Source organism: Anastrepha ludens, chromosome 4, assembly GCF_028408465.1.
Source record: "Anastrepha ludens isolate Willacy chromosome 4, idAnaLude1.1, whole genome shotgun sequence".
In the NCBI taxonomy this organism is placed as follows: domain Eukaryota; kingdom Metazoa; phylum Arthropoda; class Insecta; order Diptera; family Tephritidae; genus Anastrepha; species Anastrepha ludens.
In genome coordinates, this window is record NC_071500.1 from 31,092,487 (window position 1) to 31,112,103 (window position 19,617).

The 19,617-nt window shown below is 34.7% G+C and overlaps 1 protein-coding gene across 3 annotated transcripts in view; it reads right to left on the reverse strand.

Annotated features, from left to right (window-relative positions):
* Positions 1-19,227, reverse strand: part of LOC128861467 (FMRFamide receptor) — a 175,890-nt gene extending 156,663 nt beyond the window's left edge. Inside the window, exons 1-2 of one of the 3 annotated variants that reach the window (XM_054099609.1) lie at positions 18,977-19,227; positions 5,156-5,686 (exon numbers count right to left, since the gene is read on the reverse strand). The gene's annotated coding sequence lies outside the window, so the exon portion shown is untranslated. Of the gene's footprint in view, positions 1-5,155; positions 5,687-18,640 lie in introns of all 3 variants that reach the window. The other 2 variants (XM_054099606.1, XM_054099608.1) reach the window with 2 other exon arrangements.
* Between the last annotated feature and the right edge of the window lie 390 nt (positions 19,228-19,617).

Sequence of the window (19,617 nt, forward strand, 5' to 3'; positions counted from 1 at the left end):
TTTTTGTGTTTCAAATACCCCTAATGTCAGTACATATATAAAAATTCTTAGGTTATTGCTGCGAAGGGAAAGCGAACGGTGTCTCAAGTCGCATCCGCAGAGCGGGGAACTTTAATAACTATGGTAAGGATTGGCAGCGGGTCTGGTAACCATATTCCATCGATTTACGTTTTCCCCGGAAGCGAATGAACCCGCATTTTCTCAATGGATCAGTGCCAGGGTCAAAAGCACTTTTATCGAATAACGGATGGATGAACTCAGAGCTCTTCGTAGATGTGCTTATCCATATTAGAGGTTACGCTCGCTGCACTATCGACGATCCTATACTGCTTTTAATGGACAAACATGTTTCGCACTGCAGCCTAGATAGCATCATTTATAGTAGCGATAACGGAATATGTCTAGTTTCTTTTCCACCACATACCTCACATAAACTTCAACCACTGGATGCATCAGTTTTTGGACCTTTCAAAAAATATTGTAAACAATCCTTTAACAATTTTATGGTAAATAATCCTGGAAAGAAAATATACATTTCACATATCGCAGAGCTCACAAAAAATCCCTTTTTGAGAGCTTTTTCTCCCGAAAACATTGTAAAAGGATTTTCAGCCACTGGGATCTTTCCCCACAATTCATTAATCTTTCCTCAGTCAGACTTTTCCCACTCCGAAATCGAATTAAACTTTGATAGTGCCGCCGAAACTCCCCAAGTCGAATGCTTGTCGTCCGAGAATATTCAGAGGCCGTCATCTGAACCGAATTGTTTTTTTCCAGAAGTTATCCGTCCAATTCCCGGATTGAGGAAGAAAAAAATCTTTCCCAAAAACCAAGGAAAGTCGAGAATTTATACGGATTCTCCAGAAAAGTTACGCTTAGAGGAATTGAAACAGCAAAGCATTGATAAATTTAAGTTACCGAAACTAAAATTGTGTAAGAAAGTCAAAACACTGCGAAATCCAAGAACTAAGAAACACCGAAGAATAAGTTCCTCACCATCTAATATGAAAACTCTTCCTATAGCTTGGCTGATTCTGATAACTCATTTGACTTTGGTGAGGATCTCAGCAACGAGGAAACGGCATTGGAGGTTGCTAAAGAAATTCATATTGAGGGCAAAGATCCTATGAAGGAGCAACTATGTGTGGAGAAGGAAATGCAAATTGAGGAAAACAAATTTGTACTGGTTAAATTCAAGACAAAGCCGATTTCTTTTACTTACCATCTGCCGATTTTGTGAAATGGGCACTGAAAATTCAGAATGCATTCTTTTTAAATGTCCTATACTAGGCAGAAAATGGCCATATAAATAATGGAACAATAAGTGGCAGAATGTGCAAAATTTTTTACAAAGCCTTGAAATATAGGGCACCTCAGCAGGATTTGCATAATAGATATCTGTTGGTTGCAGTGCGCAGTAGCCTAATAACAGGTGGCGCAAAATTAATCAATTATGGAAAGATTTATAATACTTGCAAATATCGTCCTACGGCAATTATATTTCACACTTGTGAGCTAGACAGCTGCAGCATACAAACAGACAAGCAATGGAGCACGTAAGGGTCAAAATAAAGATTTCCGTCATTTAAAATAATTTTTTTAGTAAAAAGTTGAATGGTTAATTTTGCGCCACCCTTTAATAATAATAATAATTATTATTATTATTATAATAAAACATCACTACGTTTAGGCATTTAGTGATGACCTACGCACCCCCCCCCCAACTCTGTTTCATACTTTTTAAATCATTTAGAAATATGCAACAATTTTCACCTAAATTTACAACTTTTCAATCTGGATTTTTGGAACATTTTTGTGTGTGCATTAACATGGTTTATTGCACTTTAGTCAAATAAGTACAAATTTTAAGCGCATTATGTGACAATTTGTTGAATTTTCCTAAATTTGATATAAATACCCTGGAGCTGGTCAAAGCATGAATGAAAAAATAACAAAAAAACTTTACTGGAAAAGCATTAAAATAGTTGGAAAATTCGGCATATATATATATAAGTTGCTAAACTGTAAACTTTTATAGAAATATGCCAAAGTAATAAATAACTTTGGAAAATGTTAAAACAAAGTTTGTTATTCCATTTGAAAACTTATTATTTAAAATTATTGCAGTTGACTTAAACCTCCTTTAATGTTTTACTAATAACAGAAAAAAAGTTTTTTTTTACTTTGAGGTGAACTTTTTTTCTTTAAATTATTTCAGGATTGCAAACCAATATTTTTTTTTTAATTTCTATATAAAATTTAATAGTTTTAGTTAGTTTTTATAAAACTCTGAAAAGCTGCACAAATTTTAAAGCGCAACCCCACAGTTTTTAATTTCGAAATCACTTGAAGCACTTAACTTCACACTGAAGGATCTTCGGCGAAATAACAACATCTTTGGCGGCTTGATGATATTGTTGGCAGGTGATTTCAGGCGGACGTTGCCAGTAATTCCCCGTGGAACGCCTGCAGATGAATTGAATGCTTGCCTGAAGGCATTACCTTTGTGGGATAATGTAAAAACATTATCACTAACCACTAATATGGGAGTTCAACCTCAAAATGATCAAAGTGCTGCACAATTTTCCAAACAATTGTTAGCTGTTGGAAATCGAAAAGTCCCAGTTGATGCAACAGCTGGATTAATTACTCTTACCAACGACTTTTGCCGATTTGTAGACTCTCAATTAGCTCTTATTGAAAGTGTTTACCCAAACATTAGTGAGAATTATCAGAATTATGCTTGACTAAGTCAACGAGCAATTCTCGCCGCAAAGAATAATGATGTACACGCACTGAATTTCACAATTCAATCAAAAATCGATGGCGATTTGGGGACATACAAATCCCGATGATGTAGTAAATTATCCAACGGAGTTTTTGAACTCTCTGGAGTTACCAGGAATTCCACCACATAACTTGCAACTCAAAGTTGGCTCAGTTATTATGATATTGCGTAATTTGAATCCACCGCGACTTTGTAACGGTACTCGGTGAAAAGAGTTATGCCGAATTTGATTGAGGCAACCAATATGAACGGAAAGCACGCAGGAGAAAATGTATGTATTCATCGAATACCAATGATTCCGACTGATCTTCCGTTTGACTTCAAACGATTGCAATTTCCGGTTCGCAATGACAATTAACAAATCGCAAGGCCAATCGCTTAGTGTTTGCGGGATAAATTTAGAAAATCATTGTTTTTCACAGAACTTGAGAGACATCACTTTCAGGCACTGGCCTCATTTGAAATGGTGTTGTTTGAGTGTTTCTTTAAATGACGTAGAGTTGCTGTCGGCATCGTGTGAACTATCATAATTTGTGAAAACATAATTTTGGTATTTTTTTCGGACCTTTAAAGTAAAAACAGGGACCGTTTTTCATCGTTGAACGTTCGCCATTTTGTAAATTCTTTTTACGACCGTGACATACTTTTTTTTGGAAAACTATTTCTTTAAGGCTGACACCTTTTTTGGACAAACCTCGTATGGTCAAACGTAAGTTTTTAGTTTTTAAGAATGGATCAAGAAATAAAATACTCAAAACAAAAATAAAAAATCTTCTTTCGTTTCGGCTTTACCCGCTTTTAAAAATCCGCAAAAAACATCATTTGAAATGAGGCAAGACGTTGACAGACGTTCATTCCTTTAGTTTCAGTTTCCGCCAGTAACCATTACTGTTCTATTTTTTTTCAAAAGAGTTGATAAGTAAGGAAACACTTTGCGTGCTCACGAGTTAGGAAACCATCCGTTTTGTTTGTGTTAACGTCAAACCAAAGAACGAAATATGTGGTTTACCAAAGAGCACTTCAATGAAACGGATAATTTGCGGACACGTATAACGTTTCAATTCAGTATTTACTTTAGATTCACTTTCATTTTTTACCCAGAGAAGTTCAACTAAATTACACTTCATTTTTGTAATCGTAATGAATTCATTACTCTTGTGAAATGATATACAAATTTTCCTTTTCAAATATAAAACAAAAAAAAAATAATTTTTCTTTATCTTTTAATCCCCAAACGAAATGTTACAAAAAACGAAGCCATCTAGTGGCGAAACGGAGTTCGCCGGGTTTGCTAGTTATTAATAAAAATTAAGTTGTTTATGTAGAATTAAAAAAAAAAAATGTTTTTAAAAAGTTTTCGTACTGGATCTAGGTCTCATACAACACGGCATTTTCTAGGAACTCATCTACCGTGGTGTTGTAGGAGGGTTACCCGTATTTGATATCCTCCGAATTTGTATCTTTCTTATAATATAAAATATCATTCCCATTAACACCAACCTGTGGGCAACATAATTAATGATCTTCTCCGTCTTAACGGAGGGTAAAAACGAGGAGATTTGCAGACAGTTGTGACAACTCCAAGTTCAGTGACAGCATTCAGTGTTTCAAATACAAAAAGTCTTAGAAAATCTTCCTTTGACTTTTTGTTTGCGGCTTTGCTTGCGCGTTTTTTGACTTTGAAGCGCACAATTTTCTTTGGTCATGCGTTCGCAAAGTTTGGGCTCGCAAAGTGCACTTGAATAAAAATACGAAAATGTGAATATGATGAAAGCGAAATGTCAAAAAACCTCCTCGATTTCGCTGGTCTACACCATTGACTTCTCTACAATTTTTTGCCAACTTTTTTTTACAAAATTTCAATAAAAATTAAAAACAATATATTAGAGTGGATTTATGATTGACTACCAATTGATTGTTTCCAAGTACGCAGCTTATGAAACATTCTCCACAATTGTTCATCAATTCTTAATAACGTAATAATTATTACATTACAAAATTTATGATCCCAATTTTTTTTTGTACCTGCATATGTACATATTATACATACACATATATACATATATATATATATATGTACGTATTTATATGCCTACATGTACATTTACAAGTTGTCATATGTAATAATGTCAATGGCAAACAATCCATTTGGCGTGCGTTTTTACGCCTTTGGGCAGCAATAAACAAGCAGGCACAACCTTCTGTCATTACTTGGAAATGGAACAGATGAAAAAACGATAAAAGGCAATTTAACGAATGCATACCCATGTTGAAAAATAAAATATTATATTTACATGGAGCACACTGTAAAAATGTGCGCCAATAACTATCTACATATAGCGAACAGTAATGTACTTGGCTACCTACCTTGATTTTCTCTGAAGCGCTAATAGGCATACACAATAGGATTCCAACGTCGCACCACTCAGCTGTGATTTAGCTCAATCTCTATGGACAACGCCGGTGTAGCTGAGTGGAAAATGGCGCAAAGCCATGCAGTGGGTAATTATTAACAGTTTTTTTGTGTGTGTTTTTATTTCTTGCTTTGTTATCGCTAAATATCCCAACGTTCTTCTTCTTTTCTCACGGAAACACAATCATATAGAAAGCTTTATTTTCTTCATTTTTCTTTAACATTTTGTCTGATTCACCATCAACAATTACGAAAAAACAAAAATTTGCATGTATGTATGTGTGTATTTGTGTATATACACTTATGTAAAGATGAACACCACCAATTTGCAGCTAAATTTTTTATTCACTTTTTCGCTTTTTGCATATATTTTATGGCAAAATTTCGTTATTTGTATAATTGTATATTTTTTTATTTCTTTGTTTTCTTTTTTTATTTTGCTAAATACCTCAGTTGTTTTTCGAGCGATTGGCTTTAGTTTAGTGCTGTTAAATACACACAAAATAAGGAAAAGAATTATATGCCAGTAAATGTAGAAATTGATAAACAAAAAAATATGCACATTAGAGTGGCCGGGTGAAAAAACCACTAGATCGGCGTGAGTGTTATTACACGTAGAACTATCGATCGGCAAAAGTAGTGCCGTAAATTTGCTACGTAAATACACATTCACGTGTACATACTCGTATTCTTAGGCGTCACACAGTGGGTATCTTCATGATCAATATTGATTCTTCTGTTCTTCGAGCTTAATAACTCGGGGTCCGCTTGAAAATGGCAGCTGAGGAAACGGGGGTACATTTGAGAACTTTTTTTGAAACTGTATTTCTTGAGAAGTGATTGATCAACTTTAAAAAGGTAACACTTTATTTTTTTTGTTTTTTGTTTTTATAGTCCCCATTTATTTTATACATCTGTCCATTGACATTAAGAATGTTGTTTAACAATTTGGTCAGGATTTATATACATCGCTTAATGGGCAGTGTCAAAAGCGATAAAATTAAAATAAACGAAATAATATACAATTAAATAATATACAATAATACAATACAAGTTTTACTTTACATGATTACATTTTACAACTACTTTTACTATTTTTAATTATTTTTTTTTTTTTTTATTATTTTCTAGGTTTTTTAGCATTTATCATACTAGGTCGCTTGGTCGGGTTCTCTTTAAACGCCATTTTGCGTTTCTTTCCCTTTGTGTGTGTATTTTTCCAAAGTGCCTTGTTGTTATCTTTTTGATTTCTTCGTCTACTCTTGCTATAATAAAAGTCTTGTGGATGTCATCATTTTTCGTGTACCTGTCAGACATGGTCAAAATTCGAAGAATCTTAGATTGCTGTCATTGCATTTTTTCTATATGAGTTTTTTATCCGTTCCCAACACCTGTAGTCCATATAGCCAGATTGGTTTAATCATAGTTTTGTACACTAACAGCTTGTTCTGTATAATGAGTCTGGATTTAGAGCAGACTAACCAATGAAGTTGTCGAAGTTTTTCTTTTATTTGTTTGACCTTTTGCTTTATGTGGTGAATCCAATTTAGTTTGGAGTCCAAGTGAATTTCCAGATATTTAGTAGTTGATTCTATTGTAATTGCTTTATCATTTATTTTAATTGGAACTGTGGTAAATTTTGTTTTGTTAGTAAATATGACCTGTACGGTTTTGTCTTCATTTATTTTTAGGCACCAGGTAATACTAAAGGGCTATTATAGTGTAAAATTTTGAAAAAATTCAAATTTTGTTTTGCATTTAAACAAGTTTAGGCATTTAAGAATACGTCATTAAGAAATTTTTTAAAATTCCTATTATTTTATGAGTTATAGCCTCTTTGGTGACATGGCATCGGTTCCGATCCGTGTTGTCTGAAAACTTTAAACGCATTTTTTCTCAAAACTGGATTTTTCAAAACATTTGACATGCTATCTCAAGTTCTACTGGACCAATTCACTTGAAATTTGGTGTGAGTCTTCTCAATACATATCTATATCTCTATATCTCTATCGTACAAACATCGTACAAACTATTATTTTAACAAAAAAAATTGTTTACTATTTTTAAAAAATTCAGATACCTTCTGCTCAAATATGAACGAGACGTTATCAATAAAACGGTCCGCGGATGACAAATGGCAAAAATAAATATTTTACAGTAGCACAGAAAACAAACTATGTGACATATCACACTGAAATTTGCCATGTAAGCTTATAACAGTCCTACCAAAAAATAAAAAATTTATTTTTGCCATATGTCATTCGCGGACCGTTTTATTGATAACGTCTCGTTCATATTTGAGTAGAAGGTATGTCCAAAAATGTTTAAAAAAAATGTACTATTTTTTCGGACTGCCGTCATTTAGAAAACAAAAATTTTTGCCCGTTTTTTCTTAGTTAGTACAATAGTGGCATTCATCTAATTAATGTGGCATTCTAAAATTAATAATCTTTTTCATTTTTTTGTTTCAGATCATTAGAAGGCTTACAATCATGACAAGTTTAGCACGCCATTTTTTTAACCCATTAACCACTTAAGCAGCATATACAATTTTCAGTTTTTAATTTTTTGACTTTTTGTATGTATTGTTAAAAGATTAATAAATGTCTGGTAAAAAAAATTTTTGGTAAAACTATTTTTCATTTTTTACTTATAGCACCCGCAAAAACGCCTCAAATGCATGTCTCTGCACTAGAATGCACCCTTAATTTCTAGAAACCGAATATTGAATTTTCGAAAAATGTTAGTTTATCCTTTTTGTTGTTGCACGTTTTAGTTTATCCTCCTTTTGAGTAAAGTATTTTTTTAAGAGGGGAACATTTGACAAAATAAATATTGTATTCACTGCTGATTAAAAGCAATCCAAATATGGATAGAGCATTTTTTTTTTAAACATAAGTTTTTTAATATTTACTTTTATGGCCAAAAATAAATGAATAACCTTTTTTTACAAGTTTGAGGCACTTATCTTGCAAATATATTTTCGACGACAACGAGAAGTTGAAGCATGTTTTTGAGACTCTTATTAATGTTGCTTTGGATTAATGCTGTCAAACGAGCGCCGTTCTAAAATGTCAAATATACCCCATATGTCTTAACCTCACTTTTCCGCGATCCTTAAAAATGAACCTCCGGCTGACAAGCCATCGTCTACCAGTCGCCTTTCACCTACTATGACAAGCAGAATGTGCTCTTTGGCTTCGCAACCTCCAACCTTTCAAGGGATTAGGGATGGTATACTGACTCTAAGAAACAATAAGTCTGCTGGGTAGGATTGAATTACAGCATAAATGCTCAAAGCTTGACTATAGTGAGACTATACCTATGAAATGAGACTTTTTTCAATTTCAAACGTTTATTAACAAAAAATGGTTACAAATTAATCTTCAAAATAATAGCCATCGCTAGAGACGCATTTTTCCCATCTCTCAGACAATTTGTGGAAGCCGCGCCAAAAAAATTGGCCGTCTTTGGCCGCAAACCAATCATGGAGCCATTTTTTGGCTTCTTCGTGAGAATTGAAGCGCTGCTCGGAAAGTGCGTGGCCCATCGATGCAAACAAATGATAATCGGAAGGCTCCAAGCCGCATGCACCAGCGATTCCCAATCGTACGTCTCCACCAATTCCCAGGTCGCTCTTGTTCGATGTGGCGGTGCATTATCACATTGTCAGTTCATGCGGCACCCATCTTCCGACTTTTAAAATCATGACCATGTCTTTCAAACTTTTGGAAATGGTTTTTTGGGTCACGCCCATCTACTCTTCCATCATTTCTTGCGTTTGACCATCATCTTCATCCAGCAATGCTTGCACCATATTTTTAATATCAAGGCATGGTATATCAGCAGGCGTGGCAAAGAAGTGAGAACCAAGATGCTTAAATCTTAGTCCCGCGGTAGCGGGGCAGCTAAGGAGAAGGTGCTGAGATGACTTCCCTTATCCTCCATATAGCTGACGCAAGAATAACTCGAGGTAATTCCGAGTCTCACGGCATGTATACCTCGCGGATAGTGCCCTGTGAGGACGCCCACGAAATTGGAGAGCTGAGATTTTGTCATCTTCAGAATATCCCTTGAACGCCTCCACACTGCACGTGGCCAACAGGATTTCGCGGCCTTACCAGTTTGTATGGGAGTTTCAGTTACTATGCCGAAAAATGGAGACTTACATGAGTGATGAAACTATTGGGGCAATTATGTTGCTATCTATCCAGTCGAAAGTTTTTTTGCAAGAGTAGTTCTGGACCATATAAACAAAAAGCTCGACTCCGCAATGTGCAGGCAACAAGCGGCGTTTCGGTCAAGCCGTAGCGTTACACCTCGTTTTCGTCGACTATAGTACCGCTTTCGACAGCATTTATATGTAGAGGATGCGTCTGTGAAGCCCTATATCATCGAGGCATAGCGCCGAAAATCATCCAGCTAATTAAAACCCAGAACGATAGCTTGAAATGCAGGGTTCAACATAAAGGAAGTCTATCGTCCACCTTTAACTCTATAGCTGGTGTTCGGCGTGGTTGTCAGATTTCTCCTATGCTGCTCCTAATCGGGCTCGATAACGTGCTTTCACGATCTGTAGACAGATGCCGCAGAGGCATATAATGGAACTTCAGTGTATATCTTGAAGACCTAGACTACGCTAATGGTATCAACAATGCACTCCGACATGCAGTAGCAGGTATTTTCTAGCCATTTGATTCGCCATATCACCTTAAATTTTTATTTTGTTATAAAAATGAATAAAGCCCGTTTACACTTTTTTATTACTTTTATCAATTTTCACAAATTTATGCCAGGAGTTTAGAACAGCTACTCTTTTATTCGGTTTGGTTTTATATGAGAATTCCGCCTGCTTCAAATTTTAACTAAACTCTCAATAAAATAAAATTAAATCTTATTCCAATCCAGAGCCGAACTGACCATATAAGAAATTTACTCAATTCAATAATAAAAGGCATTTGATTATTTAAATATTTCCAAGTAGTCAAAATGACTGCTTTTAGTCAGTACAGGTAGAAAACATATTTCTATTCCGAGAATCAAGGAAAGGGTGGCAACGGCAGTGTTTAATAAACTCATTTATATGTTGTACAAAAGGTCACAAAATTATAAGAAGCTGTGTCCCTACATAAATAACTGTTTTTTTTTTTCTAATTGAAATTGAAAAGCAGTCAAAATGACTACTTTAGACAATCTAGTGTTAATGTCCTCAAATTCTCAATGCTTCTTGAAATAATAAAAAGTAATGTTCGTTCAATTAAGTAACCACTTTCAAATATTTGTTAAATTCACTTCACGAATGACTTACATTTCACACAAAATAACAGAAACTCTCGTAAGAAGAGGAGAAAAACACCAAGGCGCTAAAGCAACTTTGCCAAAATTTTGCAGTAACTGTCAAAATTCATGACTTTCAAAGAAATCACGTATTTATTAAGTATTGGTCCCGATTCACAAATTGCATTGCTTGTGCCGATTTGACTTCAAAAGAGAAACAGCCGGATGTGCCTCAAAGTAAATGTACCCCAGTTTCTTCTAAAATTAATTGAGATAGGTTAATAAGAGAGAGGGAGTGCATCTGCAATTTCGTTGTGATAGATCACATCAACATTTAACAGCTCGGTGATTAGGTCACAAATAAAACGGTTCAAAATAATTACACCTGCACTCAAAATAATTGGTGCGCGATGAACTACCAAGTTTTAACTTTTTTTTTGTTTTTTTTTTTTTGTATTTAATTTTTATTTGTATTTTTCTAAAACCAACTCAAAGCACAAAACTTCCAAAAATGTATCAATTTAAAAAAACAAAAACACTTCAAAATATTTCACTTTTTATTCAGAACCTTTAGAAAACTGCAAGGTACGCAGTTTTATAGTCCATTAAAATTTTTATATTTAATAAAGTGTAAATTTGAATTCGTTCAAGAATAGCATTATTTTTTAATAATTGCATCCATTGTTCAGAGTTTTTGAAGAGAAGCTTCTTAAGCGTCGATGGACGAGCGAGAATGGAGAGTAAAATTTCAAGGCCATGCAACGTTTTGGGCATTTTCGTTCCGCGAGAGAGAAAAAAGATATAACGCAGAGGAAAAGGAGATAGAGAGAGCTATATCTTATATATAATGGACTATGAATAAGTTCGTGCGGTTTTTTTCGAAATTTGAAACTTTATTGACGTAAAATGGTTACAAATTTAATATTCAAAATATTGTCCATCGCTTACTACTACTTTTTCCCATATTTCTGGCAATTCACGGATTCCCTTTGTGAAAAATTCGGTCGGTTTTGCCGCAATCCACGAATCGATCCATTTTTTGACTTCATCGTAATTACGGAAGTGCTGGTCAGCCAGGCCATGTTGCATCGATCGGAAGAGATAGTAATCGGATGGCGCAAGGTCTGGACTATACGGCGGGTGGGGTAGGACATCCCATTTGAGCGTTTCTAAGTATGTTTTGACCACTTGTGCAACATGTGGCCGAGCATTGTCATGTTGCAAAATAACTTTGTCGTGTCTATCGGCGTATTGCGGCCGTTTTTCTCGCAGTGCTCGGCTCAAACGCATCAATTGTCGTCGGTAGACATCCCCCGTAATCGTTTCATTCGGTTTCAGTAGCTCATAATACACAACACCCAGCTGGTCCCACCAGATACACAGCATAACCTTCAGGCCATGAATATTCTGCGCCGACGTCGATGTTGAAGCATGGCCAGGGTATCCATACGTTGCCCGACGTTTTGGATTGTCGTAATGGACCCACTTTTCATCGCCAGTCACAATTCGATGCAAAAAACCCTTTCTTTTGTGCCGTTGAAGCAGTTGTTCGCATGCCATAAAACGGCGTTCAACGTCTCTTGGCTTCAATTCATACGGCACCCAATGGCCTACCTTTCGGATCATTCCCATGGCTTTTAAACGTTTGGAAATGGTTGATTGATCAACTCCCAAAGTTTTTGCAACCTCTTCTTGCGTTTGAGCCGGATCTTGATCGAGCAATTCCTCCAATTCGGTATCCATGAACTTTGGCGGCGCACCCTCGCGTTCTTCGTCTTCCAAGCCAAAATCACCACTTTTAAAGCGTGCAAACCACTTCTGGCACGTTCGCTCAGATAGAGCATGCTCACCATAAACTTCCACCAAGATACGATGACTTTCGGCTGCTTTTTTCTTCATATTAAAATAATGAAGAAGAATTCCCCGCAAAAACACATTATTTGGCACGAAATTCGACATTTTCAAGTGTGGTAAAAATATTGTTGTTTACGCTTCAAATAAAAAACTTATACTGACGTTTGTGCCTTACGACAGTAGCTCTCCAATGAATGTTTGGAAATGTGGATCGATGGAATAATAATCAAGTTACGCCATCTGTTGTAAAACCGCACGAACTTATAAATAGACCTATTATTTAGTGATGGACTAGTATAACTTATTTAAATATGTATATAACTATGCATGTATATATGTGTGTATAAGTGAATACTAAGTGTACAAGGGAGTGAGAAAGAAGCACATCCTTAAGCTTAGGGAGATTATTTGGGTAGTACTCGTAATCTCGTATGTTAGTGTTATTGAGAATATTTTTTTTTGTGTAAATATTTTATTTGCAATCTATCTTAACCCTTAACTGGTCCGGTACTCCATTAGTAACATAACTGGTCCGGCGTAGTCTGTGAGACGAGTACGTTTTGAAGCTCAAGAATAAAACACAACATAAAGTTATTATTATTTTTTAATAAACATCGATATTATGAACACAAATGAACTACATTTAGTAAAAATACATGCAATTGGGGCAAAGTCTAACAAATTATAAACACAAGAAGAAATAATGTACCACACATCTACAAAAAAAATGCTTATTCTTTCCGAAAATCATAAAAAAGTGAGAACAAGCTAGTTAACTATTTTTTTTTAAGAATTGATTTGTAAATCATTATATAACCATAAAACTCATAAAGATATGGAACGTTGAAGGTGGTTTTGTATCCAGCAAGGCCCAAAGTTCACAAGTTTGAGATACAGTTTTTGCAGATTGGATCTGTGCACCCTAAGCAGACTGCAATAAACGAATAGGTATTTGGTCATCCTGCGTTTGTTGCTAGGACATATATGGCAAATCTTACGTTTTTGGAGAATAAGATTTGTTTCATCATTAGGTGGTTGTTCTTCTGGAACTCTAAGTATCCTTCTAATCATGGTTCGTATTTCACGTGGTATATTCATCATTGTTATGCGCCGTTTCATATGATCTTCCACCAATTGCATAGCTAGCTGTTTTCCAAAAATATTTTTTTCTTTTATTATTGGATTGTTTTTGTATAAGAATTTACCACAGAAATATCCAAGACACGGAAAAAGATTGTCAATGACCACCTTCGACTTCGACGACTGGATGTACTTTTTGAACACTTTTCGTCAATGGAATCAACTCCTCCTTTATTTTCGTTATAAAAGGTGATTATTTCTGGTTTATTAGTTACTTGGTCAGTGTATTCTCTGTTGTGCATGGAAGATATCAGAATTGTGGCTTTTCCAACTTTTCCAACGTGGGAAATTATTGTGCATTCCTCCCTAAATCCATCGAATGTTGATCCAGCAGCTCTTTTGCGATTGGGTAGGAAGGTCTGTGGTATTTCGGGTTTATTTTTTTTTTAGGGTGCCTACATATGTTAAATTTTTCTTTAGAAGAACGTCCACTAACTGTATTGAAGAGTACCAGTTATCAGCTGTTATGTTGCGATTGCTGTTGAAGAGCGGCGTTGCTAGGCGTAACACTGCTTGCGTAGGTTTTAAAAGTTTCTTATCTTCGTCACTGAGACCAAAACCATCCGAGTCCTTTCCGCAATAGATATAAGCATTATAAAGATAGCTGTTTCCCGCGTCTGTTAAGCACTGAATTTTAATGCCACATTTTGCTGGCTTGTTTGGCATGTACATCTTAAAGCGGCATCTCCCACGGAAACTCACCTGCATTTCGTCTACAGTAGCAGATTGCCCTAATCCATATAAACTTTGGCAATTCTCTGTAAAACTGTTCAACACGAAGGATATAGCTGCAACAGGGTCATCCTTTTTGCGTTCTTCTCTATCTTCTCGATTATCAAATCTTATCGCAGCCAAAAGGACAGCAAATCTTTTCTTACTGAGAACCTGCTGAATATGCCCCATGAAGTTCCATCTGTTGCAAATAGACAGTCTAGGTGTTCATGACTTGAATTAAATACTGCCGTGTACACGAGAAGTCCAAAAAAAGCTTTCAACTCAGTTATATCTGTTTCTCTTAGGTGGTGTTTTGAAACAGCAGAATATTTTTCACTCATCGAATTTAGCTTTTTGTTAGTGCACTGCCATAATATGTTCCAATATATTGTCACTAAAAAGTAAACCCCAAATAGTTAGCGGATCTGCAGACTCACCAAGCATCCTTGCCTTTGCTTTCAGTATGGGAACTTTCATCACAATGTTATGTTTTCGGACTTTAGATGATGGACGAACTTCTGAAGCACACCACCTATACCGATTTTTGCCATATATATATATTTCTTTTCACTTTCCGTTGAGTCCACTTCATCACTGTCATTGTCCTCCTCACTTTCAGATAATTCCGAGTTTGTGTCATGCTCTGACTCAATATTATAGTCGTCCGACACATCGTCTATATCACTACCACTATCAGTGTCTTCGTTATTTCACTTAGAGAGAGTTTCTTCATAATCACAATCGCCCAAACGCACCCGTTTAGATGGCCCAGCCATAACTCACTATATTTGAAACACGCACTAAAGTAACGTAAAGGGTCCGGCGTAGTCTGACAGACTACCGCGCAAATATAATCGTTTCTAACTTAGAGTATAACTGAACAAAATCGACAGAAATGTGACTATTTTTTAACGACCAATAGGGGAAGGAATAGGCGGAGCGACCCGTATGTAGGTGGTTCCAGTAGCAAATAAACAGGATTTGATTATATGACGTAGTCTCTCAGACGACGCCGGACCAATTAAGGGTTAATACAATGATATTCAGCAAATTAGGTCTTATAATCTAATAGCAGCGGTAGTATTTGCACAAATGCAAAACTACATATAAAATTACGATATTTGTTCAAATCTTATATCTTAAATGTATTAAATTTCATTTGTACTAATGAGTTGCTTATCTTCATATAGGAACTTATGTATTTTGTTTTTTATTTAGTGTTGAATAAATAATTTAATTCAGCAAAATTAGAGAAATGGCAAGTCTAAGATATGATTACGCTTCAGTCGTATTGTTTCGTTACTTAAGTCTAATAAGCACATAGCATTCGTATTTACATGGTTTGACAGCCGTGCAAGATATCTGTTAGAAAAGTTTGGAATTTCTCTCTTTACAAATGGGATATCTAAGTCCTTGTGTATTGCTTCATTTGTGACACAAGAGCACGCAAAGTTTTTGATTGGTAGCGTTGCAGGATTTCTATATTCGATTTGCTAGCAGTTCCCCAAAGCTGTATACCGTAGGTCCATACAGGCTTTAAAATAGCTTTATATAGTCTTATTTTGTTTTCAAAACAAAGCTGAGATTTGCGACCAAGCAGCCAGTGCAATCGCTTGGTTTTATTTTTAAGCTGCTCTTGTTTGGCCTTAATATGGGATTTCCAAGTAAGGCGTCGATCTAATTGCATTCCTAAATATGTCACCTTGGTATTCGTTGGTATTACAGCATTATTTAAAAATATTCTAGGGCAGTTATCTTTTCTTAACGTAAAGGTGTCATGGGTAGACTTGTCGGAGTTAACTTTGATCCTCCATTTATCAAGCCAAATTTCTAAAATATTTATTTGGTTTTGCAGCAAAGTGGATGCTCTTGCAGGTGAATCGCTAGAAGCTATGAAGGCTGTATCGTCAGCGTAAGTAGCCACTTCCACTTCTTCTGTTATTGGCATGTCGGAAGTAAATATTGTGTATAGGACGGGGCCCAACACACTACCCTGGGGCACACCAGCGCTAATATTGTATATTTCTGAAGACGAGAATATGCAAATTTGTATTTAATGTATGTATGCATGTTCTTGCGGGTATTGTGATGGGAAATTAGGGAATACAATTGAGTGGTGCGATTTCGAAAACTTCCAATTGATAGTTTCTAGTTGTTGATATGTGTTTACGGATGTGTGCAAAAACATTGCGAATTCTTCGTTTAATGAGTCTTTTTTTTAGAGTACAAAAACAATTGTTCATTGTCATAATTGAAGCTTGAATACGCTCAGCTGCTGTTTTTTTTTTTTTTGTAAATTTTGTCAATTTATTTGTATTCTCTGCAAATGTTGTGAATTTATTTAGATATATATTCTTTCTCTCTCTCCCTCTCTCTCTCTCTCCCATTCTCTCTCGGGTCTTTCCCTCTTTTTTTATCTGCCTTGAAAGTTTCACCCAAGGCGAATTTATTACAGGTGACAGCAAACACATATAAGTAAAACCCTACATGTATTTGTTGTTGCGTTTGGTGCAAGCATCATGTCAAAATCAGCAAGCAAATGTAAACATACGAATGTAAACATACCAATACATACAAGCAAAGCATATCATTTTGACGTAAGCCATACCTACGGTGAAAAATTCAGCTGGGTGAATGCTGTCACCTTATTAAATCCACCTTGGTTTCACCTCTGTTATGTGTACTACGCTACATGCACTTTTTTTTCACTATAACGCACATGTTCGGAGGACTTACTCAAAATTTCAGCAAACAAAAAAAATAGTCAGAAATCAACGAAAAATGTAAGCCACTTGAAAAGTCTCAATCAAAATTTCAGCCAAACAAAAATTTTAACAAATCAAAAATCAACGAGAAATTTCAGCCACTTGAAAATGGCACTTTATTGTAATAAATTTGAATAATCTATAAAACTGCATACCCAGAATTTTTCTAAAAGTGTTGAATAAAAAGTTGGAAGTTTTGAAGTATTTTTTTTTTTAATTATATTAGTTAATTTTTTTTAACTCATTAAAAGTTTAGAGCTTTGAGTTATATGGTTTTTGATGTAGAGTGCACTATACTCTCATAAAAACATCAAAAATTGAAAAAAATGCAATATATATATTTGAGACTTCGTATTTCGTTGCGATCCATTTCTTTTGAACACAGATGTATGTAAATCATTCAAGCACTTTAATATCTATTATCAGGATTTCTTATTCATACACATTTGCACATTTGGTAAGCTTCATGCAGAGTAAATCGAATTCTCTGACCAGCAGTATATCACAATTCATAAATGGTTCACCATTTTTTTATTTCTATTTTTTTTTCTTGTTTTTTTTTTTACCACGATTATCGCAATTTTATTTAGATTTAAGTGCGAGTGATTCATGTTTGCATTGATTTCGAACATATTGAATAACGCTTTTCACTTTTTTTGTTAATTAACGGTTGATGTTTCGATTAAGTAAAACACTTCAACACTTCTCTGTTGGTAAATGATTTAAGGCCAATCGTTTTCTACGAAAAAAATACCACTAGAATTTTTCCGTACCAAGTTTCATTTTTCAAGTGGATCAATAAGAGATTTTTTCGTACTAGCGGCCACCCTAATGCACATATTTAATCACACTAAGATTTTTTCAAATACATATATTATGATTCGTTTAGACTAAATTTTTTTAAATTTCTAAATCACTTAATAAATTTTGATATACATATGCATGTCTTTCAGCATTTTTCATGAACTTTTTCACAGCAAACGAATCTCATATTTTTAGTTCTTATTGTTTTCTTTCATTCAAAGAAAAGAATCACCGCTAAGAAGAACACACAGAATTTTCGATGTTTTTGCGCTCTCAAAGAATTCAAATCTTTTATGCACTTGTTCATGTATAAACATGTACACGTGTGTGCATATGTATGTGTATATGTTTACGCCAGTTTTTTTATTAATTTTGATTTCCTTTTATTTTTTTATTTATTATATTTTTTTTTTTTGCTTAAAATTAATTTTTCTTGTTTATTGTTGTCACATTTACGTTGCGCGGCGTTACACTTTTGCTTTTTTGTGTAGCAACTGTCACCCATATTTTTAAACGCAATTTTATGGGCGCATGCACGAATAAAAAGCCACTTATGTAGTGTACATATACATAAACACATGTATGTATGTATGTATATGTATTTTCAAAAACTGCTTCACGGCTATTTTTCTTCTTAATTAACTTGCTCAGCGAGAGCCAACACACATAGATATAATTTTATTATATTATATTTTATTTGATTATATTATATTTTATTATATTCGATTATATTTTATTAAACTTTATTATATTTTATTGTATTATATTATATTATACTATATTATGTAATTCCACGTGCATTTTTTATAATATTTTTAAATTTTTCGAAAACCTTTAACCTCTTTAAAAATTTTCATTCACTTCACCAGAAACGGAAATAAATACCACTCAGAAGCAGTTTTTATTTATGCACAAATGCGTTTCGTTTTTGCCAATCATCATTTATTGTTTACATTCTTTATGTAAAAAATTTTAAATTTGCACTTTATACTTTTCCCGTTATGATCACACATTCACCAAAAACCATAAAAGAAAAATTGGTTTGGCGACATTCGCAAACTCACATTAGAACATCGGCAGATATCGTACCAATCACCAATCACCACCGTTGGCTTGCGGGAGCATTAATAGCCTGAATGTCATCACTAATATCAACCGCAGCAGCAGCACAAGTGTCGCGCCACTTTTCTCACAATCTTCCTATTCACCAATTTCACTCACCAAATATCAAAGTGCCCAAAAATAAAACCACAAGCGAACCCTGAAATCGCGAACACAAAACAAAAACAAAAACAAATTTTATTTTCTTTTTCGCACTGTTCACATTGTTATTCACTTATGTACGTGTGTTTGTTGTTGGCGCTTTTCCGTTTTTATTTAGCTTTTCGTGCTCTTATTTTCATATTTCCGTATAACAGAAATTCTCTTACGCCCCTCCTCTAGGCAATTCGTAGTGGAACTGTCGCAGTCGGAGGTTGCAAATCAACTGAACACAAAATGAAATTCGAAAATCCTTATAAAGCCGGCATCGTCAAAAATGCTCTCTAATGAAAAAGTGGGAGCATAGCGCAAACTCCACACTGGCATGACTATCATCGAAATACTATTTACATCCGAGTGTATACGAATAGTAATAGAGTAGTGAGAAAACAACAAATAGAGCAGGATTTGCTTTACTTATTTTTTCATAGAAAAAGTTATAGGTATAACACAGTCTGTAAGATTTGCAAAACAAAAAAATGCTAATGGTTAACCACAATAGAGGATATTAAATTTTTATTCTTAGTAATATAAAGGAATTCATTTTAGTGATAATCATTTAGTCATGAGGAATTCACTTAATCTCTAATTAGTAGATAGAG